The 27,614-nt window shown below is 37.7% G+C and overlaps 1 protein-coding gene and 1 long non-coding RNA gene across 2 annotated transcripts in view; both read left to right on the top strand.

Annotated features, from left to right (window-relative positions):
• VWC2L (von Willebrand factor C domain containing 2 like) overlaps positions 1-27,614 on the top strand; it is a 167,891-nt gene that overhangs the window by 99,949 nt on the left and 40,328 nt on the right. The gene's annotated exons all lie outside the window — the stretch shown is intronic.
• LOC129532164 (uncharacterized) lies at positions 429-27,094 on the top strand. The gene is made up of 4 exons (XR_008677802.1): positions 429-462; positions 15,388-15,555; positions 24,231-24,380; positions 26,966-27,094. It is a non-coding gene; the product is annotated as an uncharacterized lncRNA (long non-coding RNA).

Raw genomic sequence — 27,614 nt, forward strand, 5'->3', positions numbered from 1 at the left:
TAAAGCTCAGTTATTTTCTTTCTAACAGATAGCTGTTGAGATTTTCTGCTGATAATGGCTCCCTTCCTATTCTTTTCATGATTGTGGATTTATACATATTTTAATCAATCTCTTTATTATCAATTTAAGGATGGCCTTTTGAAGGAAACAAACAAGTTTGATCAGAATGCCATATTAAAATGAAAGTTAGATGTTTTTGCAAGTAAAGTTATTGGCTAAATATACTTTATCATTTATATAACTATAAACTAGTAAAATAAGATCCCATTTGAAACTATGGGATTACAAAATACATAAGATTTTGGTACAGAAGTCACCTGACTCAATTTTGCTTGCCTTTGCTTTTAAATTAAATCCCAAGCTTCATTATGTTATTCTGTCCCTCTTTTTTCAGAATCAGAAAGCCAGTTGATACTCATTCTGAAGTTGTCAGTCCTAATAACTAATTCATGGGATCCAGATGTAAGCTGAATTGATTATCATAGATTGTGATCAATTATGTTTGTACTTTTGTGGTCTCTGTGGCTGTGCTGAAATGTTTAGAAAATATAATTTATTCCCTTTATGCATTAATGAGTAGGCATTAAATATTTAATTCATTTACATGTTATCTGACCCCTCTATTTGGAGCCGCTTTCTGTTAGTTCTAGACAGTCTCCTAAGAAAACAGTATTATTTCCAGTTTCTCCCCCATATTGTATCATTCAATTTATCCTTCTATGAAAAACTGACAAGATACTTTGTGGTTCTGAGATTTTCTTCTTCCCTATTTAAAACTTTACGTAGTAGATTAACTTACTTCTAGTTTCCTCTCTCACAGTTCTAGGAAGGACTTGTCAATCTAATATCAAATACTGAAGACAAAATTCATTTTAAACTTAAGACTTCTCCTGATCCTCACAGATAAAGCCTAGTGACTCCTCCAGTCAGCCAGAATCTCATTCTTAACCATTTAAAAATATACACACAGAGTGTACTGCTTGGCACTTATTTATTCCCTAACAGATAATTACTAAATAAATGAATGAATACTCGATTTGCTCTACTCTTGGCTGATGTGGTAGACAGAATAAAGGCAACCCTGAATGTCAGTCCACATCCTAACCCCCAGAACTTGTCATTATGTTACCTTACATGGCAAAGGGTACTTTACAAATGTAATTAAGTTTTTGACCTTGAGATAGGAAGATTATAATGAATGTATCCACCAACGTAACACTTTGAACCTATGTGTAATATTTGTAAAAGTAAGGCTGGGCATGGTGCCTCACACCTGAAATCCTGGTACTTTGGGAGGCCAAGGCGGAAGGATCACTTGAGCTTAAGAGTCTGAGACCAGCCCAGGCAAGATGGAGAGACCCCATCTCCACCAAAAATTTAAAAATTAGCCAAGTGCGGCTACATGGGAGGCCAAGGCAGGAAGATCACTTGAACTCAGAAGACCAAGGCTACAGTGAGCCATGTTCATGCCACTGTACTCCAGCCTGGGCAACAGAGCAACATCCAGTTTCAAAAAAGAAAAAAAAATTGTTAAAGTGACCAAAAAATGAAAATCTGTAGCCAAACCACTGTGGACTAAATTGTGGTCCCCCCTCAAATTCATATGGAAGCCCTAATCACCAAGGTGACTGTCTGGAGATAGAGCCTTTAGGAGATAATTAAGATTGAAAGAGGTCATAAGGATGGGGCCCTAATGCCGTAAGACTGTGGCCTTATAAGAAGAGGAAGAGAGAGAGAGATTTGGGATGATTTATCCTTCTTATTTACTCTCTGCCGTGTGAATACTCAGGAAGAAGATGCCTATCTGCAAACTGAAAGGAGAGTTGTCATTGAAACTGAATCGGCCATCACCTTGATCTTGAACTTCCCAGTTTCTAGAACTGAGAGAAATAAATGTCTGTCGTTTAAGCTACCCAGTGGTATTTCGTTATGGCAGTCTGAGCATACTAGCACACACATCTGAAAAATATATATTTCTCCACAAAAGGTATATAATCTCATGAAACCCTTCATTAGTTAAACTGAAAGTGTAAGAAAGTTGAATTGGATGAAATAATAGTTACACAACACACTATATATATATATATATATATATATATACACTTTATATATATATACTTTATATATATACATTTATATATATATATACTTTATATATATATACTTTACTTTATATATATATACACACACACACACACACACGCACACCTGGTCATGATCCCCAAAGAGTCATGAACTTAATGCTTACCCTTCTCATTAGTGTTTCTCTTTTTGAGACATATTATTTACAAGCCATCCCTCTCTCACAAATGGACTATCCATTTCACTTGATCATATTTGATTATAGTCTTGATATCATTTGATTATGGTTTCATAGAATGCACACAAGACTGATTAAAATAAATTTTTCTTTCTACAACAAATTTGCTAGCAAGCAACTGTGTTGCTACCTGGCCAAGCAAAAATAAACCAGCATGTCTTTCATTTGCCAAGTTCACTGTACCTTCAGGATACCTATGCTATCATGAGGTGATCAGAATCATTTGCATTTCAAAATTTTCACTATACCAAATACTGCATGTTCACTTATAAGTGGGAGCAAAATGATGAGAATACATGGACATATAGAGGGGGACAACACACACTGGGGCCTGTTGGAGGGTGGGGAGTGGGAGGAGGGAGAGGAGCAGCAAAAATAATTAATAGATACTAGGCTTAATACCTGGGTGACAAAGTAATCTGTATAATAAACCCCCATGACACACATTTACCTGTGTAACAAACCTGCACACCCTGTACATATACCCCTGAACTTAAAAGTAAAAAAAAAAAAAAATTTACTCTTTCTAAAAATTTTTGTCAATGGACATGTACCTGCTGATGAACAGTAGGATTTATGTTACAAACCAATGACCAAATAAATGTAAAAGAGTAGGTGGATGAATTTCAACACCCAAGAATTTCAAACCTAAGAGCTGTCAAAAGCAAGTTTCCCCGTACAACAGTGGTAGACTACAGGAAGAATGCATAAGTGGATATAACTGGAAATGGAATCATTTATGACTTTATGTATCCAGGTTGGGATGATGAATTATAGCTAGAAGTAAAATGATCACATAAACTACAGTATCTAAGTAAAATATGTGCTAAGAAGGTCCTCCTGAAACATCACTGGTTTTTCAAGGCTGGCTCCTTACAGAATCCACTGAAACTCTGGTGATTTTCTAGGTTGAATGTTTATAGCATCTACTAGAGTGATAGTCCAACTATGATGAGTAGATAAAGGCTGCACAGCCCTGTTGAAAAAGGAAAGCTGCATCTTGGTCGTCAGGCTCAGTTAAGTAAAAGGTTATCGCACAGCTACAAATGAGGGAAACCTTAGAACCAGCCTAGCACTGATGGTAACATTTTAGAAATGAATGTCATTTTGGTCAGACAAGTGATTACTGTCGGGTCAAAGAGACCCAGGAATGTCTCCTCAATCATTTCATGCACTAGACCTTTCCCCTGACCTTCAAGCAGGGCTTCCTTCATCTTGAAATTCAATCAATTGGCCCTCCCAATCAGAAACATCCAACAAAATCATGCAAGCCAGGCGAATAGTTTTGAGAGCTGATTATTGAATGACGTCTAGAATGCCGAAATCATAGTCCTGGGCAATGTTTCTGAAGATGTAAAAAGTATGATTCATTTTACCATTAGGCTGTTATCAGAAAGATTCTCATTTGACATTTAATCTTCAGGGACGAATTCCATGCAAACATTCATAACGTGGCAGAGAAGATTTTCACTATTGCTGTTCCTTAGAACTGTGACATGAATGGAAGTGAGTCCAACATGATATGTGGCCATATCTGTTATTCATTCATTCACTCATTCATTCAGCTATTCAACATATAATTTTGGAGGACCTATTTAGTGCCAATCAAAGCTTGCTACAGATGGTTCTATCGAGCCATCTCTCCTTCACAGAATAAATGATCCTCAAGTTGGGAAACACAAGTTATAAAACAGAACCCTCTACACAAGGCAAGAGTGTCCTCTTAGCACCCCTCACAAGTGCTCAGTCTCTAGTTCAAATCTTCCAGAAAGCTCTAAAGACAAATTCTCAGGTGTATGAAGTCTTCCCTTCAATATGACCAGTAGCAGCCATATTGCCCTCTGCCAGTGGCATGGCATCCTCAGTTCAGTCAACAAGTTGAAAGGACATCAGCTGCTAGAAGTGGTCTTTGGAGATGACAGCAGGATGTTGATGGAGCAAGTATCTTTGGCTTGGGGTTTTATTTATAATGAGAACTGATTGATGGTTCAGCCCATATACACACACTCATGCAAACGACTTCATCTTTACAGCGCTAAATGTAATGCCATGTTAATTTGGATAAGCAGTTGTTAAGGTTCATATCAAAGGTTTTTTTTTCTGTAATCATTTACTTAACGTTTTAATTTTTCCCTGTGTAGTCTCCCAACTGAAATCATCTAACAGTAATCTCTGTGTTAATACCAGACATAGACAGAAAGCATCTGTATTATGTCAGGTGTAAAAGAAACAGAAAAGCAGCAATTTCTGATCTTTAGGTAACACTTTTTTTCTTTCTTAACATAATTTTATGTAACAGTGGAATATGATATTATAATATCAGGGCAAATTTTTGCAAGTCTATTTGAAATCTCCCTTTCCATTCATTTTAGTCTTTGTCTAGATATGGATGTAATGCAGTTACAGATACAGAGAAATAATGGAATAGTAGTAAACTTAGTTATTTTTACAACTAAATCCCACCCTCCACTTCAGCATATTCAGTTGCTAAGGGGCAACATTTTGCCAAGCAGACAGTATAGTAAGAGGAAATCATGATACATTTTTGCAATCCTGTGTCCTACAACAATAGGATATTAAGTGCCTATAGCACTTCACCTAGAAATCTGTTACTGGGTCAACAGCCCACTATCTAATGATGAGAAAAGGAGGGCTGGATCCTGTAAATACATACACATGTTTGAACACTGGCAGTCACTTTTTGGTGAAAATGTGTTATCCCAAAATTGGCATAATCACAGTTTCCACCTCGTTTACGACCAGCATAAAAAATTGCATAAAATATCATGCACAGCTGTAGTCAGAAGGAAGATTCAATTTGGGCTTTGTGCAGACTTGACTTGCTGCCAGTGCAGTTACATACATCATCTAGGGCTGCATTTAAAAGGATAAAATACAGTTTTAATTCTTGTGGCAAATTTATTTTTTCAAGAAGAGATAAAAATGTTAAAATACATCATAAAAAGCATTAAGTCCCTCCCTGCCCCCACCCAGTCCATCTTTTGTTAATATAATGTTAAAGGGTTAGCAAAAGATGGGAAAGCCATAAAATTAAAGGTTAGGATTGCAGCTCTATCTGTCCTCGGAATGTGAAGGAATATGGTATGATTGCATACTCCTTTTTATTATTTAGACAGCCTCGTTGGGAATATCATATGTGAACAACCTCGAACATCCCTGCTGGTTTCTTTGAGAAATCTCAAAGGCCACAGTGATAGAGAACAGCATGGGCAAGCTACTAAAGACAGACAAGGTTTTCATCTGAAACCTAAAAGCACAATATAGCACACAGTTTTACAAGGAGCTCTCCTCCACCCCTGTGGAGGAGAGGGCTGACTTCTAGCATCCTGTGTGTGGCTGTATCACAGCATCTTCCTACTCTCAAGAGCCTTAAAGGGACAGCTGCTTCATTTCCCAATCAGGGTCCGAAGAAAACAAGTGAGTTGGCAAAATCCACATGGTTTTTCATTTATTTATTTATTTATTTAATTTATTTATTTTTGAGACGGAGTCTCGCTCTGTCACCCAGACTAGAGTGCAATGGCACAATCTTGGCTCACTGCAACCCCCGCCTCCCAGGTTCCAGCGATTCTCCTGCCTCAGCCTCCCAAGTAGCTGGGATTGCAGGCACCCACCACCAGTCCCGGCTAATTTTTTGTATTTTCAGTAGAGATGGGGTTTCACCATGTTGGTCAGGCAGGTCTCAAATTCCTGACCTCAGGTGATCCACCCATCTCGGCCTCCCAAAGTGCTGGGATTACAGGCCAGCGTGTACAGGGATTACAGTGAGCCACCGTGCCCTGGCCACATGGCTAATTTTATTGACTGAAGCAGAACCAGACCTCTATTCTTGGAAATTTGAACACAACATTCTTTCTACCTCTTTATGCTGCCTCAGAAAGTGCTTGACACCTCTAAGAATGAATGAGAGCATCCACTGAGAGATACAGGTGAGAACTTTTTATTTCATAGGTGATGGTGTGCTGCAGCCAGTTGGCACAGACTCTTGAGAGTCTATTATTTTCATCTCTTCCTGACTCACATTCAGTGACTTCATGCTAATAACTTGAAATTAGCCATACGGGGAGTATTTACACCACCACAATTGGCAAATACTACAAACCAGGGCTCCCTCCCACCCGCTGCATAGACCTTGATCAACACATCACTCTTCTCGGTGTATCGCCCCAGGAGTCAGCTCATAAATGATTAAGTGTAACGCTGCTCTCACCCAACAGCCCTCATCCCCTGCCTCCTAAGCTTCAGTGATCAATGCTCAGTTGTTTCCAGCATGGCTTGCCAGGAGCTGCTATGAGGCTCCTTCAAGACCACAATGAATCTTGTGAATCAACTGTTTCTGTGGGTAAGGGCTACACCAGCACGCCCAAAACCAGAAGATACCAGACTAGGCAGTTTTGTCACAATTTATAGAAAGCTAATAGGCTCAATAGTTTTGTCAGAGCTTGAGGTTCCAAAGATTTCTTTCTTTTAATCTAAAGAGTGCATTTGTAGCTTTAGTTTATGTCGATTATGCATAGCTTATCGTTAAGCAAAATTGTGCTGCCGGAGAAACAGCCTTTTGAAATTAAAAAAAAAAAAAAAAGGAAGCTGGGGAAGAAATGTATATAAAGCTAGTTCAACTGCAACCAGAGGGTCTTCTTTACCAACAAGAGGCAAGGAAATATAGTTTTTAAGAGCTTTGAGGCATGTAGACTTATGTTTGGTCCCAGGTCTAGCAATTATGAGCCCTGTGATCTTAATACAAGTTAGAAACTTCTCTAAGTCTCACTTTCCTCATATGTAAAATGAAAAAGAAAAATAATATCTTCCTCTTAGGGATTACAAGGATTAAATAAGACAAAGTACACTAAACCCTATCTTCTTATGCCTACGCAAGAATTTTGCCCTAGCAATTCTTCACTCTCACTCTCATTCTCACTTTTGCTCTCTCTCCCCTGCATCATCAATGTTTTTGTTCTCTGCTCAGAAATTTATTCCCTGCCACTCAAATGATCTCTAGTGACATTGTCAACATTATCAGTGACCTCCATGTTTCTAAATTCATTGGTCTAATCTTTGCTCTCATCTTCTGTGACTTAGCGTGTAACACAGTTAATTAACACCTCCTCCTTAAAATACTTTCTTCACTTGGCTTTCAGTACCCCAGACTCTCAAGGTTTCCTTCCTATGTATGGGCATTACCAATTCCAGTTGTCTAAGAGCTAAAAAGGAGAGCTATGTAGTGTTATGACAGGCGGCTACAGGGTCACTGGACTGCAGTGAGGAAGGTGGAGTTGCTGCAGGTAAGATGCATAGAAAATGAACAGGCCAGTGGTTTCCAATTTTTGGCTGCACGTCTCAATCAGTTGGAGGGATTTTGGAACTCGTATTGCCCAAGCCACACCAAGTAAATTAACATCTCTTGGCATGAGATCCAGGTGTCAGTATTTCTTCTTTAGGTTCCCCAGTTGATTACATTGTGGGACCAGCATGGCAAAACATTGACCTAGAGGCAATAAGAGAAGTAAAGGCAGATCCCAGGAAGAAGAAGCAGTTTATAGAAAGAATCCATGGGGTAAAAACTAGCAAATAAATGAACACAAAAGACTGAAAATGTTTAATGACACCAGAGCAAAGAAAATAAGAAAGGTAGAATACTTGTACAATAATGGTGATAATACAAGGCATAATATTGGTTAAAAGATGCCAAAAAGGCCACATATATAAAGTACTACTTAAGAGATTGGGAGAATAGAGAGATGGTTTGAACTCATGAGAAAGCAAATAAAGATAACAATTAAAAGAATTAGTACTGTGTGGTCGGGCGTGGTGGCTCATGCCTGTAATCCCAGCACTTTGGGAGGCCAAGGCAGGCAGATCATGAGGTCAGGAGATCAAGACCATCCTGGCTAACACAGTGAAACCCCGTCTCTACTAAAAATACAAAAAATTAGCCAGGCGTAGTGGCAGGTGCCTGTAGTCCCAGCTACTTGGGAGACTGAGGCAGGAGAATGGCGTGAACTCAGGAGGCCGAGCTTGCAGTGAGCCAAGATCGTGCCACTGCACTCCAGCCTGGATGACATAGCAAGACTCTGTCTCAAAAAAAAAAAAAAAAAAAAAAAGAATTAGTACTGTATGTTATGTCAACTGATAGAAAGACTGGAGTCAAATTACTTGTATTTAAATTTGTATTCAACTATTTTCTTTGCGCTAGGGCAAGATACCTCAGTTTCCTCATATGTAGTATGTATAACAATATAAAATAAACTTATTTCATTAGTTCCTTGGAGGATTAATTTAGATAATTTATATAAGGCACTTAGAATAGCACTTGACACATAATAAACATTAAATGATGATGACATGATGATGATGCAGGTCTTTGGCAAAAGTTGAGGTAACTTGGCTGAGAAGTTGGCCTAAAGTTAGGGTTCAACTGGGGAGAACTATGATAGATGCCAAGCTAAGTTCCCTTCTTCCAACCAGGACTAGCACAAGAAATACTGTGAAACATGAAAAGCTTGTCTCTAGTCTGCACATTGTTTTATGGCACTTTCCCCCTTCCTTGTCCTTCAAGAGCAGGATTTTTCTACTTTCGAATACCTCACAGTAGAAAATGATTTGATAACAGTACCACTCCTGGGATTACTTTTCTCAGTAGTACTGTATATCTTAAAGCCTTATCTGAAACTGTGGAATGAAAGACTTTATCCCCAAAAGAACGTTAGTAATCAGAAAATTAAATGAGATAATTTAGATTAAAATCACTTTTAATTTATAAATTGCAATGCAAATATTAACCTTCACCTATGATAATTTACTTCTACAAAGCCCTCTCATTTTTAAGGGGAGTATCCACTTTATTTTCCACATGCCCATCAAAGAGCATATTTGATCTTACTAGAAGGCCAATATCCCTTACTAGTAGCACATTAATCCTAGACCTATGGGGAAAAGACTTGACTGCAATGAGCATTGTGACAAAAAGGAGGTTTTCAGGTTGCTTATACGAACTTTCGTTCTTTCGAAAAACCTTAGCATGAAAGACATGCTGCTTTAGTCATAATCAGTGCGATTGAGCAACAAAGGGAAGGGAGGAAATGCAGAGATTCATGTGTTCCTGGAATTGCAAAGCCTGTTCTTTTTCAGAACCTGTTCTTCCATTTAGAATTCCCACTTCTTACCCATGTACCGCTGCTCTTTCACCCACCGAAGAAAAAATTTATGAAGCACCCACTATGCACCAAGCACCTAGAAATATAAGATGATAAAACACAGTCTCTGCCCTTGAGAAGAATGCAAGAGAGCAGGGCAAGCAGTCCACTTATGCAAATAGATCATGTCAATATAACGTAAATTGCAAAGACAATAGGAACAAAGATAGTAGGTACACAGTGCTCTGACAGCTGTTCTTTGCCCACATTGGAAACCATGATACCACAAGTGTGTCTTGAAAACCAAGGGCCTAATTAGGCAAAGGAATCCGAAAGAATTTTCAAGATAAATAAAAGAAAACAGGAACTGGCCACAACAGTGTGATGGTTAAACTCTCTCTCAAGTGGTCTTTCTCAGAGTATTAGTAGCCTGGTCTCCAATTACAAAAGCCTTTCGCTTCCTCCCTAGAGATGCCATATTGTTTCTTTCCACTGGTCTATGGTGATGGTCCCATTTTCTCCCCGTAGCTTGCTCTGAAGGTGCACATTCGGTTGGTGCATTCACTTGCACCCAAACTGACTCCCCCTAGGTTCACACGCATGACCCAATGATGCCTCTGCAGCACAAGGGAAATGGTCTATAAATGCAAATCAAGATTTATATATGTGCAAAGAGATACACTGCAATAATCTACATGTTTCAAACAATACCAAAAAGGAGTAAATACACATTAAGATGGCTCCACAAAAATAAAACACTCTAAAGCTCTTAAAAATACATAATTCGGAAATTTTAATTTTATGGTATGGGGAAATTCTCAGAATATTTGCTCCTGTTATACACACACACACACACACACCCTTATGTAGATGTCTTGTGTTTACATAGGTCCATTTCTCAAAATTTGAGGAAAAAAATGAATATATAATCCCACCACCCAGAGATAATCACTGATAACATCTGGGCATACATTTTTCCAGCCCATTCCCCATATATACTTGCTTCTTTTTGAAACAAAATTAGAATCCTGGGGGTTTGCATCATACATGATGCTCATCCTATATAACATCATGTCAAAAACACTTTTCCATGTAATCAATTATTCTTTGAAAATGGGACTTTAATGTCCGTAAATATTCCATTTTTTTAATGTAGCATAACTTATGAAGCAGTTTCATTATGGTGGACAGTAATAATTTCTATACTCTGGTTTTTATAAATGATTCTTCAGTGAACTTCCTTGACCATGAGTCTTTGTTCATGATTCACTTATTTCCCGAGACTGGAGATATAGAAGTAAAATTACCAGGTCAAAAGGTAAAAGAATTCTAATGCTCTTGAACAATATTTCCCAAATTGCTTTCCAGAAAGTTTATACCAGCTGATATTCTCACCAGTGATGCACAACGGTGCCCACAACTCTCACACTTGCCAGCATCAAGTGTTATCTTTTATCATCATTGCCAATTTGGTAGACAAAAAACAGTATTCTTTTTTGATGCTATATTGCATTAAAACAAAGAATACAAAACTACATATGCGATATGATCTCAACAATGTAGAACAATGGCCAGAAAAATAAAGGAAAGGAAATACATGAAAGTGTAAACACTTTTAGCATCTGGTGGTAGAATAACAGATCAGTGCTTTTTTATATATCATTAATAATAATAGCAATATATATGATTATTCAAAAGCTACCAAGTTTGGGCCGGGCGCAGTGGCTCACACCTGTAATCCCAGCACTTTGGGAGGCTGAGGTGGGCGGATCACGAGGTCAGGAGATCGAGACCATCCTGACTAACACGGTGAAACCCCATCTCTACTAAACAAATACAAAAAATTAGCCCGGTGTGATGGTGGGAGCCTGTAGTCCCAGCTACTCGGGAGGCTGAGGCAGGAGAATGGTGTGAACCCGGTAGGCGAAGCTTGCAGTGAGTGGAGATCGCGCCACAGCACTCCAGCCTGGACGACAGAGTGAGACTCCGACTCCATCTCAAAAATAAATAAATAAATAAATAAATAAATAAAACTACCAAGTTTGAGCAAACATCCTACATAATTTTCATGCAGCATCTCATTTAATCCTCAAAACACTGCAAAATTTTATCCCATTTACAGCAGTAAATGACTCAGTCAAGAAAACTGGGTAGAGGCTGGGACAGTATTTAAACTCTAGCTTAACTAATTCCACAGTTCCTGCTTTTTCCTCTGCTTCCTCTTAATTTAACATATTTTTGCTTTCTTGTCAATGAGCATTTTTTTAATCATAAAAAGCAATAAAAGTCATCTTAACTGTCTGCCCCAAATAAGAGGATCCCCTACTACATTTGTTGCCAATAAAATTTGGCCAGCTTCTCCGGAAAGTAAGCTCATTCCCTAGCTCAGGGAGGTAAATGTGAGGTTCTCTGGACATCTCACAATGACCAGGACTTGCCCAAATGCAAGGGGTCACCAACATCATTAACTGGAGCAACTCTTCCTTGCCCTACAAAACCGTACCACATGGGTAACTGCCTAGCTCAGCACACATCATCTTGGCTTTGGCTTGTTAGCACATCACTCTGGCCACAAGAAATGCTATCTGTATGAGCAAAAAAGTAGCGACATTAGGGAGACAGGTAGGCAAAGTCAGAATCCAACTTTTGTCCTTCCTGCATTAATGAGAGGATTGTACTTTCTTCGTATTAGTATTAATCTTAATAGCTTTTAAGAACATAGCAGGCAGGAAGCAGTGATATAAATATGATGTGTTCTTATGTTTATAAATGATGTTTACTTCATTATGAAAGTCCAGATAATAGCTAGACAATGTTTAATCCTAGTCTTTTAAAAATTGTATTTTGGCCAGGCGTGGTGGCTCACGCCTGTAATCCCAGCACTTTGGGAGGCTGAGGCGGGTGGATCACGAGGTCAGGAGATCGAGACCATCCTGGCTAACACGGTGAAACCCCCGTCTCTACTAAAAATACAAAAAATTAGCCAGGCGTGGTGGCGGGAACATGTAGTCCCAGCTACTCCAGAGGGTGACGCAGGAGAATGGCGTGAACCCGGGAGGCGGAGCTTGCAGTGAGCCGAGATCGCGCCACTGCACTCCAGGGTGGGGGACAGAGCGAAACCCCGTATCAAAAAAAAAAAAAAAAAAAAAAAACATTGTATTTTTTTCCTCTTTGCTGATTCCTCCTCCACTTCTATTTCTTTATTTTCAATTTTTAGTGGGTACATAGTCGGTGTCTATATTTATGGGGTACAGGAGACATTGGGGTACAGAAGATGTTTCATTACAGGCATGTGATGTGATGTAAATAAGTGTGTCATGGAGAATGAGGTATCCATCCCTAATTCTAGTCTTTAAATACATATACACAATATTTTAAATATATACTATCTACCTAAAATATTAACAAATCTGAAACGGAGTCATTATAACATGTCTTTTGAAGATAAATTTGGATAGATTTTTTAAAACATACTACCTAATTATCATTACAAGCTATATAAATACATATTTGCAATAGATGAATACAATAGCTATTTTATAGAATAAGAAGCCACTTTTCAAATTGTTGTTTTTGTTTTGGCTTTTATTAAATCTTGATATGTTAAATATTTATATTGAGAACACAATACACAGAACAATACAGAAAAAAATAAAGAATATTTGTATGAGAGGAAAATGTCCCAAAGCTAACTCTTTTTAATATACGAAGAACATGTTGCTTGTTTATATAATATATTCAGACACACTGTCATACATTTATACCAAAGTGGAAATAAGCATTAACAAACTAGACTTTATTGGTTGAGTTTTGTCCAGAGAGAAATAACTTTTTATAATGATTCTATCATTTAGTAATAACTCCTGTTTGTTTCAATGGCTAAAATGTCCAGGTCCTAATCCCCCTAGCCCCATGCCATTGCCTTATTTCATTTTAACTCCAGTCTCTGCTAATTGTTGACCTCTTTGACAACATGAATCAATGCAGAGAACCCTTTGAGGAATTCGCATTCTTGAGAAAAGTGTTACTGAGTTACCTATGTCTTGTTTTCCAAGAGCCAAAACAGTCTGCAAATCTGATCACATTTTGCTTTTCCCCATTTTCTATGAGATGCCCAACTCATTTATGATAGCTTCACAATCTTCTAATTTGCTGGTTGTTCTTTGAATTTCAAGGTTTTTCATTAGAAAGGGAAGTATTTTAGAAATCTTAATGTATACTTTTCAATTTGAGAAACAGACTTTTTTCTAAGATGCAAAAAGAAATTACTTGTGATGATACTGAGAAATTAACATAAAATTATTGTTTAAATTTTAGGTTGGGTGTGGTGGCTCACGCCTGTAATCCCAGCACTTTGGGTGACCAAGGCAGGCAGATCACTTGAGGTCAGGAATTTGAGACCAGCCTGGCCAACATGGTGAAACCCCATTTCTACTAAAAATACAAAACTTAACTGGTTGTGGTGGTGCACCACTGTAATTACTCGGGAGGCTGAGGCAGGAGAATCACTTGAACCCAGGAGGCAGAGGCTGCAGTGAGCCAAGATCGCACCCTTGCAGTCCAGCCTGGGTGACAAAGCAAGACTCTGTCTCAAAATAAATTAATTAGTTAATTAGTTGAATAAAATTTAAAAGACTCAAATCCTGACAAATATTCTGCTTTTACTGCTTAATTTAATGCTTAAATTTACTGTTAATTTCTGGGGTTTGTTTTAACTATGACGTGTAATGTGATTGATTTAAGCTTAATTTGGAAAGGAAATTAGAAAATCCATGTCTTATATAGTCATAAAGTTATCTTAAATCATTATTACAAGAGAACAAAATTTTAAAAAGAAAAATTTTAAATACATTGAACCATAGTATATTGTTATATACAGCATTTTTTTCAAAGAAGCAAATTACTATAATATGTACTTTGCTACCTAACAGCAATAAAACTCACGTGACAAACTTTTACCCCTCTTCGTTTGTACTTGTGTCTTGCCAACCTCTCAGTTTTCTGTTTCTATCTACCCAAATTATTCTTGGTTGTTAAACAGTACAAGTTCAAGCACAAAATATCACATTAACACTATGAAGAACAATATTTGTTTTCTAAAGATGACCAGGTCTGTTTCTGGTCATTCTCTTTCTAAGAGTTTCTACCCTCTGTAAAATTTGTACATCTGAGCCACGTTCTGAGGATTTTTCTCCCTTAGATCTGATCTGGAGTCTAAGTTTTCTCTAAAAATGAGGGGATTAAACTAGAAGGACCTCTGACCTTTATGGGCAATACAAATTGTAATTAACCCAGTTTGGATTCTAACCTATTCTGCATTCGCTCCACACGTATTTATTAAGTACTAGCATGTGCCAGGTGCTGTTTTAGGTGCTGAGGATACAGTGGCAAGTGAGAGCCGTATGGTCCCTGCCTGAACCTGATTACACTCTAGAACCTAATTACAGCTGAGTGACGAAGTTGATGATGCCGCATCAATGCCCCAGTTTTTTTCTCACTAATGCCCTCGTCTCTTCAAATGAAAGATTGAACTCTTCACAACTTATTTAAAAGAATCAGATCATTTGACTATCACACCAAATATATTGTAGACCGTTATAGAATCTTGACTCAAAGTTTAGAGGAACACACAATAAATTCATTTTTATTTTTCCACCGACAGCTTCAGAGCCAAGGGCACTTTGGCTGGCTTTTTTTTTTCTTGTTTTTAGAAATGTCAAGTACAAGACAGGGCCACAGACAAATTGAGTGGTTTGTGTTTAGAAAAGCTTGGGTGCAAGAAGAGTTCTCTCTCTGCCACACACACACACACACACACACACACACTTAAATAATGGGATCATTAGTTCCTAGTGAATTCTTTTTGCACTAACTGAAAAACTATTTCATCCTACCCGGTCCATTTTTCTTCAGGAAAAATCCCCGTCTGGAATTTTTAACCACCTTGAGGGTCAGAGATTTTTTTGAGAATCAGAGGAAAGCAATGAACCTCAGGCCTGGCAGGTGAGGGGACCAGGAGAAGACACGAAGTACATGTGTGCAAACAGACAAAAGTTTGCACACAGGTAGTTCACTCCCAAGGTAAGCAACTCGGTAACAGAGTATACAAAATATTACATTTCACAAAAATGTGTTCTACAAAAATTAAGATTACTGTTACCCGGGTGAGGAGGTTGTTTCCAGAGTCAGTAAGTCTGGGAAATGCTGGATTTGAAAGTGATTTTTCAAAATTCTTTAGTATATGAATGTGCACCGCACTTCCTTAAAAAGATAATGTGAATGTGGCAATAACTCTCTTAAGTGCTCTGGGCATGGAACCCCCTGGAATTGCCTCTTCTGACCGGTGTTTTAAGAAACACTCCCAGAAATAATTCATTCCTCACATCCCTACCATGCTCCCAGATCCATCAGTTGAATCTGGCTGCAGAAGATCATCTGCTATGAGAAAAAAGTCAGTCGATAACATTAAGGTTAATAGTCAATGATTGTTGTGACATGAGCATTAAAAACAAATAACTGTCCACTTGAATTGAAGGAACCTTTTGCTTTTTATTTAAACCTTTGGCCCCGAAAACACAATGTGAGTGTGGTTTGAGCAAGTTTCTAAGACTTTCTCAGCTTCAGTTTTCTCACATATTAAATATGGATAAAAAGTAGTACATACCACATACCATTATTGTGAGAATTAAATGACTTAGTACATGTAAGGCATTTGGAACAGTGTTCTATATGTATATATGTTCTCAGCATATAAGTACCCAATAAATATTAGCTATAATTTTTATTTTCCCAGTCATACCAAAAATAAATAACATATATTATTAATATATTTTTATATATTAATCTATTATATATAATCACTCTGGAAGCTCAGAATAATGTATATATCCACAGAGAAATAAGTATTAATATTTTCCAAAGCAGACAATGGATACTCTGAGAATATCTGAACATAAATGGAAACATTTGGGAAGAAAAGTTACATATTTAGCGGAAAAAAAGCCATTTCTTATCCACGAGAGTTACTTACATTTCCATGTAGTTCTATACATATATTTAGAGCTACATCACCATGTAGAAACTTGGTTAAAGAGTGAAGTGAAAATGGATTAATCCTCCCTGCTCACACCTCCCCATATTTATATAATACTTTTTGGCATTTTTCGATTCGTTTACTGTAGAATAAAATAAGTGACACAATTACAACCTGAGGTATTTAAGAGTAAAACCACAGCCTGCTATAAAGAAAGCCATCATCACCTATATAAGGACACAAAATATAAGAGGATTCAAACCTGGCTGAATTCCACTTTGACTTGCCTCATTATCATAAGCTTCTCTAGAAGGGATAGGGAAAATTCTGTTTCTTCCTATTGGTTTCTCTTCTTCCATGGCTTTCTTTTCTCGTAAACCTAATTACCACATGTTAGCCAGCTTGCGCCCTTGCTTATAACTCTCTGATGAAGAAAAAAGAACGCTTATACCATGCTGGTGAGAATGTAAATTAGTTCAGCCACTGTGGAAGGCAATCTGCAGAATTCTCAAAAGACTTACAGCAGAACCACCATTCAACTCAGCAATCCCATTACTGCATATATATCCAAAAGAAAATAAATTGTTCTACCAAGAAGACACATACACTCATATATTCAACACAGCACTATTCACAATAGCAAAGACATGGAATCACCCTAGGTATCCATCAACAGTGGATTGGATAAAGAAAATATGACACATACTGGTGTATAGGTGGTTCCGTGGTAGAAAATATGGCACGTATACACCATAGAATACTACACAGCCATAAAAAGGAAAAACATTGTGTTCTTTGCAGCAACATGAATGCAGCTGAAGGCCATTATACTAAGCAAATTAACACAGGAACAGAAAACCAAATACTACATGTCCTCACTTATAAGTGGGAGTTAACATTGGGTATTCATGAACACAAAGATGGCAACAATAGATACTGGGGATTATTAGAGGGTGGAGGGAAGGAGTGGGGCAGGAGTCAAAAAACTATCAGTTACTATGCTCACTACCTGGTTGACAGGATCATTTGTATCCTAAACCTCAGTATCATGCAATATACCCATGTAATAATCCTGCACATGTACCCCCAAATCTAAAAAGTTGAAATAAAAAAAAAAGAAGAAGAAAACCATCTCCAATTACTTTCCATTGTGCTTAGAATGGAATCCTTAACTAATGATGTGGCCTGCTGCTGCTTCTGGCCTCTTAACTCACACCACTCTCCCCTACCTTAGCTTTTTTCCATTCCTTGAAGCAAGTTCTTTCCTGCGTCAGGGCCTTTGCACTTGTCATTAACTCTACCTGGAATATCTGTCCCTCACATCGTACTTAGCCTGATTCCATCTTACCATCTGAGCTGGTAAGAGATGGTAAAGGAGATGTCTTTCCACAAGCATGCCCTGACTCCTCTATCTAAGGTAGCCCTCCTCTCCTTGTTTATTGTCTAAATAAACCAATTTTATTGCCTCAAAGTACTAATATATATTTGACATTAAGTAATACATTAATATTAACACCAAAATTGTTCTCCATAGTTGTATCCATGGCATAAATGAAGTCTTCCATATCTGTTCTACTTTAAGGAGAAGTCATCCTTACTTATTGTTACTGCCCTATATTAAGTCTTTCTCAACCAGTAAGCTGAGATAAAAATTAGGTCATTTCTATCATTTACAATAAATTACAAGGTATATAACTGCTAAATTAATTTTAAATCATCCCTTGGGTATGTGAATAGTAACAGAGGAAACTGAAGCTCACATATTTCACTTACAAAGTGTTTTATAAACTTTGTACTCAAAGTTCATATAACACTTTGTAAATGGAATATGTTTTCAGAAAATGAGACTGCTTTATCTCTTGGTTGGTCCTGAACCCTGGAAGTATCAATAATTCATGAAATCATACAGTTTAAGCATTGGAAGAAAACACAATAGCCTTAGAACTAGCTGGTTCTCCAGCATTTGAATCCCTGCTATGATGTTCTTACCAAGTAATTATTCTTCATTAATCATGAATTCACAACCTCTTGAGGTAACACTTTCTTGTTTGAAGACCTCTGACTTGAAGAGATAAGCCCCACAGTGACTTATACTTATTGGTGTATTTCAATATCTTAAATCCAAGTGGAATAAATCTAACCTCTCTTATACACACCAGCCTTTCATGTTTCTCAAGACAATTATAATATCCTCTTAACTTTTCTTTTCTCTGAGATAAAAGTTTTAGTTCCTTCAACTATTCTTAATATGCCATTGTTTCACATTATCGCCAGGGAGTAATCTTTTAAATTTACATCTCTTTTTTTTTTATAGTCTGCTTCACAGAGGGAACCCAGAATGAACCATTTGCCACGGGTAACCAGATCACTACAGAGCAAAGCAGTCTGTCAAAACCCATGTTCATGATGTCAAAAAATAACAACAACAAAACATATCAAAGTAGCTGGGAGTTTAACACACAGAGTAGAAAAAACAAAAGAAAGGAAACTGCAGAATACCTGCTCCTCTTGCACTCCTCAGCCACACACCATTCTCTCTCTAATCATTTCTAATCTCTTATTAACTTTTCTTTGCAACTAAGTTCATGATAGAGTCTCTCTTCCTGAATTTTTAGAGACAATAAATCCTATTTCACTTCCACTATATGAAGTTGCCATTATGCAATTATTTTCACCTACAAAAATAGCCATTTCTTAGAGCTTGACCCAATGTTATCAGGTATACATAAACAAAATACACATCACTATTCCTCAAGTGAGAAACTGGTTGCTGGAGAGTAAGGGACTTGCCTACAATCACAAGCTAGACAATGACAAAACCAGGATCTGAAGCCAAAGTCCTGATCCAACGCTCTTGCCACCTTAGCACAGGTCCTTTCCCAAGGCCAGCTTTTGGATTCCTAGAGAGAAAGTGAATGTGTTGTACGGCAAGGCAAATTTCATCATCTCTTCATGTTAAAACATGTAGAAACTGAATCTCAGAGAAGTTTATTAACATGACCAAAATCACAAATTGGGGAGTTGGGAACTCAACCATGGGTGCCCTGACTCCAGGGCAAGGGGCTCCTAGCCAGCGTGACAGGTTCAGTATGTCCCTGCTACCATTTGCCTTTTCAATGAACAGTTCCTGGTTCATGGGTTTTCTAAGATTTTAAAACTGAAGAAAACTACGGAAACTCAATGACCAAACTCTGTTTTCTCCTTTATTTTTTTATATGCCGTTTCTTCTTACAAGCACTCAAGACCACATATTTGATTTACATCTTTAGGCACTGGAAACCATGGAGACAACTTGAAAAAGCTTGAGAGGCTAAAAGCACTTGTACCAAAGCCATTCCCAGGTCCAGGTTTTGTTCCATTGCAGCTTTATATCTAAATTATGAAGCTTTTCTACAAATCGGGTTCATAGGGAAAGTGCTGAGTCACTTTCATTATTGCATCGATTCTACACAGGGGTATCACTATAATGTTTGAGGAAGTCAAACAGTCACTATGTTTAATTTATATATCAGATCGATGGAATTATCAAGTCATCTATGTGCATCTGTTCAAGTGATTCATGCTTACGCTCATATACTGGGTAGTTTCATTCCTCATCTTTTCTCAGATAAGGAACTGGCAGTTCCAGAAGCCTCCATCACTAAGTCCTGCAATTCAGTGGATTCACTAGCATCTTAAGTTTAAAAACACAAACTTTCTTTAAACTAGTAGTTCTTCAGGTTTCACAGCAGCAGCAAAAGCTGAAACAGCAATAAGCATGTCAAAGTCATGAGAATTACAGTAGTCAAAGAATAACTTACCATATGAGAAAAAAATGAAATTACTCTATACTTACGTTGCCATTTCCTTTGCAAAGTACTTTTTAAAATGAGTTTGTGCCAAGTGGGGCTCAAGCCAAACCTTCTCTCCTTCACAGCTCACCTTTCCTTAGTTAAAATGTTAAAGTCGTGACAGCACCACTGTTTCCACAGCATTGTGGCATGTGGTTAACAAAGACAACCAGCAATTACTCAGTGAGGAGAGAAAAATTAATGCTAGAAGCAGAGGGGATCAAGATTACCTGTGGAGCTCAATGATGACTAGTAGCAAAGTCTACACTTTCTAATAATATGAACTATTGATCCCCATTTAGTCATTTGCTTACAATACACATTAGGTAATGTTTGCCTCTGCTCTCATCCCATGGCAGCTGATCCTTTATTAATAACACATTCTTAGCACTGACGAAGCTGAAAAGATAGGCAGACATGGACCCCAATCCTGATTCATGGGCTCACACCTTCCTGGGAGAGTTAAGAAAGGGGCACTAGAAGAGGAACGAGATGGATCTTTCAAGCAGTGAGAGGAAAGAAAAGAAAAATTAGGGATAGAAACAAATTTTGGTAAATTGTAAGTAACTTGCGCAAGCTCTGAAAATAAATTGGTGTCACAGGGACCTAGTTATATCTGCTTTCATCCCATGGCGAGTTAATAATGTATACTTATAGAAAATTTATGCCCACTCATAAGCAAAGCTCATTACTAAAACAACATTAAGCTGGTAGCCATATAAAAGGGAGACCCTTGAAATCTCTAAACCATTGCTTAAACAGCAATATTAACTTTGTGTGTTTTCAGGTAGCTGCATTGGCAAGCGTGTTAGGAGGAATAGGTGAAAACAAAAAATTCAGCAATGTCAACAATGGGGGTGGTTTAATATTGCCACCCACCCACACAGTAATTTGAATGTTTCCTGAATCTAAGATATTTCCATCTTCATCCTTAAGTGAACTTAACTGTGTTTCGGCATTGATCTTGCTACTTGCCTGTAGACTCAATAAGGTTGAAAAGGAAAGTGGCTATTCCCCAAGGACCTTCCAACCAACATTTTTACAAATTTTGAGTTGAGTTGGGAATCACAGGAAACAGGAAAAATGCAAGTAACAGTCCCTACCTACACAGCAAATATCTGTAGGACTTTTGATGAGTAAACGCATTCTGATCGTGTGTGGACTGTGTTAGTCCAGACAAATTTTTCTACTGAGGATATAAGGAAACACTGCCAAATAATTATTACTTGGAAGTAACAAATGCTTTTTAGATGAAGTTATTTCTTCCTTAGTACAGGAGTCCTTCTTCCAAATGTATGGAAGAACAGGTAATTCATTCTAGCTCAGTAGAGAAATGTGAAAACAAAAGGAGCAATTTTGCATTTTCTCTGTATTGGAATATTAGATCTATTCTACAGGTAATCAACTTTTCCTTCAAGTAAAGTGTTCTGTTTTTCAGGGAGGGTAAGCTCTTCAGTCGGCAGATGTCAAGCAAGGCCATTTCTTAAGTGGCATCTTTGCAGAAGTGGTTTCCTTCACATTAAGGCAGAGCCAGAGGTACCGTGGCCCAAAGGACAGTACAGCTAAAGCAATTTCTCATGTGACTGTCCAGGGGAGAGCTCACATGAAAACATGACTATCAGTGGAAGCTACTGAGGTCTTATTTTCTTGTTGAAATAACAGGTTTGAATGCTTGCGTTTCAGGTTTCCAGAGTTGTCTTAGCTATCATAATTTTTCAAATGAGTGGAAATAAAAACTAGAGTAGCATATCCAAGTGCAGTTTTATAGTATTTCCACACATGCACTAATGATATAGTTCTGTAATCTACACTGTTTCAATGTTTCTTCATAAGGAATGATACCACAATACTACCATTTCTCTCTCGGCTCAGTAAAGGCTAAGGGGAGAAAAAGAAGTCTACTTCTCTGGGGGTGATTATAATGGTTGTAACATTTATAATGATTATAAATTTTGAGATCGTGAAATGCAAAGGTAACCATAGAGATAGGAAACCTAGGCCAGAGACTGAAAAAACCTGCTTCATTAGTTGACATAACCCACTTCTGATCACATATGAAATGCCTACACAGCACCTAATACATATTAATAGTAGGGAAGCAATAAATAACTAGAATTCCTAGTAAGAACAGTAATAATATTAGGAGTATCATTATGACTATTACTTGAGATTCCAGATGTAAGAGCTGGTAATAAAATCTGATCTTTTGCTTTGCTCACATGGATATTACTGAGGTAAGAACATGCTTTTCTGATAAATGTACTATGGAAAAAAAAAAGTCATTTTATTGCTATCACACTAAGAAACAGACATCCCAAGCATTACATGAGTAGTCTTTCCATGGAGGAGTCAATTCCCATCTTTCTTTTTAACAGTTCAATATAATCCTTTTATGATTGTGTTGAAATGTCTTTTACATTCACTTTCCATTATTTGTTGGTATTGAAATTAGGAGACAAGAAGAAGGGCTAATATCCCTTCATTTTTTAGCTCTGTGGTAATTCTGCAGGCTTTTACAAAACTATCAAGCATTTTTGTGTGTGGTTGTTGTGTTTCTTTTTAAGTCATGTATTTATAAGCAAAAAACCTGATAATGGCAGCTTTTTCTATTTGATGGTTTCAACTGACTGATAATGGGGTATGGGTGAAGAGCAGTGAGCAGAACTCATTTCAGGTGTTAGAGCAGAAACCTAAAACTTTCTCCCAGCTGAGACTTTGCTGCCTGAGACTGGATAGGAACAGCCAGAGGTAACCTCATTAGCCCATGAGGCTGGCTTAGAAATACAGATGCTGGAGCAGTGACCTAGAGAGAGGGGACCCTGTGCTAGAAAGAGGAGACCCTGACAGGCTGACTCCTGCATTTTTTCCTGTGACACCCTCTCACCAACCCAAATCCTTTGTGATACCTATACCAACTTCCAAAGTCATGACTCCTTTCATAGACTGAAACCCAGGACAGTCTACAACCTCTACAAGTGAGCAGAACAAAATTTTGCCTACATCACCATATCTGATTCATGGCTCTGCTTGCGATTACCTGACAAACCACTTAACCTTGCCATGCTCCAGTTTCTTTTGTAACCCAGAAACACAATAATGTGAAAATCTCTCTCCTGGGATTGTTTTCAGCAGTAATTACATATGTATATGTATGTATATTTATATGTATGCAGATGTATATATATTAAAGCACTTTAGCTTATGAGATGCTCTAGCAATATTTAAAGATAAAGTTAGAATAATTGAATAAGCCTGCAGCTGTAATGGGTCTGCTCTCTTCGAGGCTGCTAGTATTAAACAGCACAAATTGCAGCTGGTCTTCCCAGGTCTCTACCCCTGGGCTTTGCCACTGACTTGCTATTTAACTTCCACTTTGGAATGTCTCTGCCTCCACATTCATCTTTAAAATAATCTGAAGTGATGAACTCCCTTGTAGGGCATAGAGGGGAAAAAGAAAAAAAAAGCCAAGAGATTTAATAAGTGTAATTGAAAAAACAAATAACAGACAGGATCCAACTCTCAAAGACACAGTTGTTATTCCTATTCATATAAATGCAAATTCAGCCCAAGAGTAAAATCACATGGAATTCTCTGATTTAAGGAATTTCCCTAGTCATAAGCACAGACATTTTTGTGGTTTCAGTCAACCGAATAAAGAACAGGTTTTAGGAAATGCTCACAACCTTGCCTTGAATTATCTGTATACGGCTTCTATAAATTGTTGGAGTTATCTACGGATAACGGCAGTCAGAGTTTAGCCATAAACCTTCCAAGTAACAGTGACTTCCTGAGAGCCCCTTCTAACAAATATTTCTAAACTGTTTTCCTTGACTCATTGCCAATAAAATGGATGGAAACGCTTTCAATTCTCTCTTTTTCTTTCTTGGTCATAGCTTCAGAACCCTAGCGCTGCTTGATTCCCTTCAGTTGCAGATATTGGTGGCTGGAATCAAGGGCCAGGCCCCAGAAAAGTTTCACAGAAGGGACATACATAGGGCCAAATTGGACCCTCCGATTCACACCGAGTATCTCTGAGATGTGTGGTAAGTGTCTGAGGTACTGATAATGCTGCAGCCAAGATGGTAAAATAGAGCCAACACATCACTCACTGTACCAGAAGCCGTTGTCACATCCTAATGCCAATTGTGCTGCAATGCATATTGCTCAGGCCATCACTAGGCCTGGGCGCTATGCATTTTAATTGCACATGCTGCAATTAAAATTTAGGGTTTCAAGAAATTATTGCATTTCTTTGGTTTCCAGTTCATTGTATCTCTGCGTTGTTTGATAAAAACGTATAACAACTGCAGTTGTGATATGGACAGAATCCTATGGATTGTTTGCAAGCACCTTCCACTTAAACAGAAAGAAATACATCACCACCAATGAGAAAGCACTGGTGGGAGATACAGAAAATGCACCAATTAGAGCTGCTGCATGACTCTGGGAGCATCATCTATTCACCACATTGTGAACTGTGCCCCCTGGAGTTGTGCAATGTAAACATCCAAGATCATAGATATCCTAGAAAAATCTTATTAAAGAAAAACTGACTCAAATACCTTAGAAATGTCCATCTAGGAAAATTCTGGTTCTTCTGTGCTCTAGGCCTGACTTTTCTCACACTAAATAGAAGGTTACATGGCATTATCTCCAGTGTTAACTCCAGTTCTGAAAGTCTGTGATTCTAAGAGTAGGCCAATTTATACATATCAAGTGGTAATGTCAGATGCAAATGTTTCCCTCTTTTTAAGCAGTGTTCTTGTAACTAGTGTTATATTAGTGAAAACAAGGGAAATTTTCAAATAACCTTGAATTGTTTTCCAGTGGGCCTTAGGAAAGAGGTTAAGTCTCTGGACTGCCTGACCCATTCAGTTTCCTTCACAGCTATGAAAATACTGCAAAAACTGATAGGCGGAATGGAATCATAAAGAAAAGGAAAGCTTCATTTAAGCAATATAGGCAGTATTTCAAAAATGATCCTAGCAGTTTGCTTCCTCCAAGCTGGAAACATTTTTTAGGCTAAACAATAAAGTCTGCTTTAAATCAAATGCAAACAAAGCAGAGTCCTTGATTTGGGGTAATATTTTTCAATTTTGTATTTAAAACTGTGTTTCCTATAATGTTTTCTCAAAGCATCTTTTGCAATATCACCAAATTCTTTACTGAGTTTTACTTTCTGACATTTGATTTATAAAATTAATGAACATACTAAAGAAACTTTTTGTTAAAGTTCCCATGCTCTTCTCCACCCTTCTGGTCCAAGATTCTCATACCATATCATGCTCTTCCAACATCCACCCCTCCTCCCCGACCCCGCCACCGTCCAGTCAAAAAGTCCTTATATCCACATTGGCCTATTGAAATGTGATCTGAGCTTGGCTTTCTCATGGGAAAGACCAGGTTTATTACATTCAAACAGAATTAGCAGCCACTTTAAATACTATAATCCAAGCGGCACTGTGCTTATAAACCATGAGCTTTTGTTTTAGAAATATAAACAAAAGGGTGATCCTTAAAGCTGTGTAAGTCATCCCAATTTCAAGTATTGGGTATTGGTCTGACAGCCTGACTCAGGCTGTATACAGCTACAGAGTACTTAGATCAATTAGATAAATCAAATTTTATAACACAAGTCAACAGGATCATGATAGAAATTCAAACATAATTTGGAAAAATGAAACACACACACACACACTAGTCTGTACCTAGAAACAACAAAAAGATACAGGACTCTGACCTTATTAGGCAGGCAATATATACTCCCCTCTAAAAGAGAATAGGGATACATTACCTCAGCTTTCAGGCTTTCTATCCAAACCTAAGCTTTACCTGGGCAGTCCTGCTGTTACACCCATTTAAATTTCCGTCCACGTCTCTTTTTGGCACAGGGGAAATCAAAGTGTTTCTCCTAACTTTATTCTTATCCATCCATTACACTACACTGTGAGGACCTGTTTTTGCTCACCATTAGAGCCCCCATGACTTGCATATTGCATGGCACATAGTAAATGTTCAGTAAATAACTTGTTGGAATATTGGAATGTTGAATTAAAGATTTGATTTTTTTCCTTTCATCAAACACACACTTGCTGAATGCCTACCACAGGTTCTTTTTGGCATAAGCCCTCAATAAACATGTATGTTAATTACAGGGCAGTTTCAAGTCAAGGTCAGCTTTTCACATGAGAAAAAACTTAGGTGGACCAGCAGAACCTTCTGTATTCCCCATGATCACAGTGAATTAAAGCAAAGTTCATGACATTGAAAACACCTTGTAGTGTTTAGATACTTTTCAGCCAGCTAGGAAATTGACTACTGGTCAGCACTTACTTAATCCACCATCGGAAATTTGGTACTTGGGCTACATCAAGTTGAATCTTAAAATCTTAACATTTATGAGTAAAAATGAAAAAAAGCATAGAAATGACTATTTGCCCTTATGCTTTTTGTGAAAAAACAGACTTAGCTTCCTTTACCTTTCCTTCCAACAAGTATTAGCATTAATCTTATGTTCTTATTATCATATAAAAGTATTTTACCTTCACTTCCTATGAAGAAAGTTTTCTAAAAATGTATATCTCTTCCTTCCATGCTTGAAATATTCCCAGTTGTCTTCAACATAAAGTCAAGATTCCTAGCGTGATTTACCAAAGGCTTGATGATCTCACTTCATCTTTATTCTGCAAACTCATGCCCTAGCATTCTTCCCAATAACAACTATCACTATCCCTAAATAAATGTTTAATACTTGAAATTCCCAAGCATGCATTTCTTTTTTTCTCCCTGTCATCTCTGTACAATAATGCCTCTCACCACCCACCCCAAAATTATTTCCTACACACACACACACACACACACACACACACACACACACATGCACACACACTTTACAAAGCTAACTTCTATTCATCCTTTTAATTACCTCAGGCCTCATTCTTCCAAAAGACTTACAAGATTTCCCCCATCCCTCTCTCCCATAATCTGGGTTAGTTGTCCCTCTTAGATATACTCTACACTGTCAAACCTCGTGTGTCCACTCACCCCTACCGCAAGTTTGTAAATTCTGGGAAGGCAGAGCATAAATGTCTCTGGATCCCTAGCATCCAGGAGAATGCTTGCTATTTCATAAGGACTCAATAAAAGTGAATTAAATATACCACATTTTCTCAATCCATTGATCCATTGATGGACACTTCATTGATTCCATATCATGGCTTTTGTGAATAATTATGTCACATGTGGCAACATGGATGAAGCTGGAAGACATTATGCCA

This window comes from Gorilla gorilla, chromosome 11 (genome assembly GCF_029281585.2).
Source record: "Gorilla gorilla gorilla isolate KB3781 chromosome 11, NHGRI_mGorGor1-v2.1_pri, whole genome shotgun sequence".
Lineage (NCBI taxonomy): Eukaryota > Metazoa > Chordata > Mammalia > Primates > Hominidae > Gorilla > Gorilla gorilla.